Source organism: Schistocerca serialis, chromosome 9 (assembly GCF_023864345.2).
Source record: "Schistocerca serialis cubense isolate TAMUIC-IGC-003099 chromosome 9, iqSchSeri2.2, whole genome shotgun sequence".
NCBI classification, from domain to species: domain Eukaryota; kingdom Metazoa; phylum Arthropoda; class Insecta; order Orthoptera; family Acrididae; genus Schistocerca; species Schistocerca serialis.
This window is the reverse complement of record NC_064646.1, coordinates 163520786-163523474: the sequence shown is the minus strand read 5'-3', so window position 1 is coordinate 163523474 and position 2689 is coordinate 163520786. Positions and strand designations below refer to the sequence as shown.

Sequence of the window (2689 nt, the reverse complement as noted above, 5' to 3'; positions counted from 1 at the left end):
AAACTATCATCATTTGTTAGTCTGCACATGTACATCTCATCTCCCGATTTCCGTCCCATTCGGATAGTTCCTTCGTGGTGCGTCTTTTTTTTTTGTGTTAGTAGAGTGTGTGTCGAAGTGCTTGTTTTCGCCATATTATAGAGGACAGTGTGCAAATTTCGTGACTTTCCCGTTCACTGTGGCCACATTACACTATTTTTTTTTCTAATGAAACTACGTACTTTTTCTGCGGCATTTGGAAGAAGCTTCTACGAGAACATCAACGACGTAACATGTACGGGACTTAATGAAATAGTATCAAGATTACAGCGCCGCAAGCCTTTATCCTAGAATGAAATCTTCACTCTACAGCGGAGTGTGCACTGATATGAAACTTCCTGGCAGATTAAAACTGTATGCCGGACCGAGACTCGAACTCGGGACCTTTGCCTTTCGCGGGCAAGTGCTCTACCAACTGAGCCACCCGAGCACGACTCACGACCCGTGCTCACAGCTTTAATAACGCCAGTACCTCGCCTCCTACTTTCCAAACTTCACGGAACATCTCCTGCGAATCGTGCTTGGGTAGCTCAGTTGCTAGACCACTTGCTCCCGAAAGCCAAGGTCCCGAGTTCGAGTCTCGGTCCGGCACGCAGTTTTAATCTGCCAAGAAGTTTCAGCCTTTATCCTGCTGCCAAGAGAAGAGGTTCGACAAACGTCTGCCGTACTAAGCCAAATGTAAGAAAACACGTGACTCAAGTGTGGTTTTTGTGTTTACCTGTGCGTTCGAAGCCTATAAGTCTGTGTTCTGCTGTTGTAGCAATGAGAGAACTTTGTCGTGAAGCACAGTCACAATGTATAAAACAGTCGTAAAAGTTAATATCGTTAATGGTGAATGTTGCCAAACTATTAAGGCAGCGGTACGACTATGTGCTGAAGATTATCCACTTCGTGTCAAGCACCCAAGACCTGTCTTTGCAAACATAAACATTACTAAAAATATCTCCAGAAACTGGAAGTGTGGAAAATAAAATAGGCCAAGAAAAAAGAAGAGAAACTGGTCGAATTTTAGCACCAATAACACACAATGCAAATCTCATTAAAAGGCATCTAGGAAGTACGAGAAGGACCACTCAATTGAGCGTTCTGCAGACACTTCACTTCATTCCGTAGCATTTTATTCTCTTCGTACTTCGCCGCACGTACAGCTTACTGGCAATGACTTTCAAAACTGGTTACAATTCTCTCAATACTACCTATGAAAAATGCAAAGCGATGCCGCATATCATGCAAATGTTTTCTTGAGGAACTATGGGCAAGTCAATCGTAGCAACATGTACGAACCGACAATTTGATATCCAAGCTGACTCACAGAAATTGATAAAAATCAACGTCCTCGGATTATCAATGCTTGATGCGTGTTTTTCAAGACCCGCATCATTGCTCCTTGTTTTGTAGATGGCAGTCTAAATACACTCAAGTATCTCTAGTTCCAAAGGCCGCAGTTATTGGAATACATCCCACTGGACATAAGGCAATCAGTGTTGTATCAACATGACGGATGGCCTTCCCATTCCGCACATGTAATGACAGGCGCTCTGAAGACGACATTTGGAGAGCATTTCAACGGTCGTTCAGGAAACGCGAAATGGTCTGCACACTCACTGCACCTAAAACCCCGATACTTTTAACGTGGTGAAAATTAAAACAAGATGTCTGTTAGGAAACACCCGAGTACTCCCGGAGGCGCGAAATGCCTTATAACATCGGCCTCTGCTGCCTTTACCTTCAGATGAAATTCAAAGTACAATGTTGTTTCTCCAAAATCACATTACAGCGTTTAGCAACACCCAAGGTCAACATTTTATGTACTTGGTATGACAGCCATGATGATAAACACACGAACCGAACCTCGCATTGTGTGTTTCTTTACATTTGCTATCGCAAAAAATGGTTCAAATGGCTCTGAGCACTATGGGACTTAACTGCTGACGTCATCAGTCCCTTAGAACTTAGAACTACTTAAACCTAACTAACCTAAGGACGTCACACACATCCATGCCCGAGGCAGGATTCGAACCTGCGACCGTAGCGGTTGCGTAGTTCCAGACTGTAGCGCCTAGAGCCGCTCGGCAACCCCGGCCGCCATTTGCTATAACAGAGCAGGCATTTGTGGAACCTCTTCTCTTGGCAATGGTCTGAGGTGCTTTTATCTCGAAACTATCTGATCAAGTACCATACATATTATGTCATTGACTTTCCCTTAGAAGCTACTTTCAAATGCCACAGAGAAAATTACATATTTCCATTAGAAAAAACACAAAGTCGGTGACGTAATTCGGCAACTATGAATCATAAGTCTGCTAAACTGGAAGTCGATATATTTATTCATTCTGGATATATTTTTGGTGACCTGTCTTAGCTGCGTCATCCTGGAAATACACTCCTGGAAATGGAAAAAAGAACACATTGACACCGGTGAGTCAGACCCACCATACTTGCTCCGGACACTGCGAGAGGGCTGTACAAGCAATGATCACACGCACGGCACAGCGGACACACCAGGAACCGCGGTGTTGGCCGTCGAACGGCGCTAGCTGCGCAGCATTTGTGCACCGCCGCCGTCAGTGTCAGCCAGTTTGCCGTGGCATACGGAGCTCCATCGCAGTCTTTAACACTGGTAGCATGCCGCGACAGCGTGGACGTGAAC

At 44.8% G+C, this 2689-nt stretch overlaps 1 non-coding gene across 1 annotated transcript; it reads right to left on the bottom strand.

The window, feature by feature from the left end:
* Positions 1 to 395: 395 nt before the first annotated feature.
* On the bottom strand, positions 396 to 470 carry Trnas-cga (transfer RNA serine (anticodon CGA)). The gene has a single exon. It is a non-coding gene; the product is annotated as a tRNA-Ser (tRNA).
* Positions 471 to 2689: the final 2219 nt, after the last annotated feature.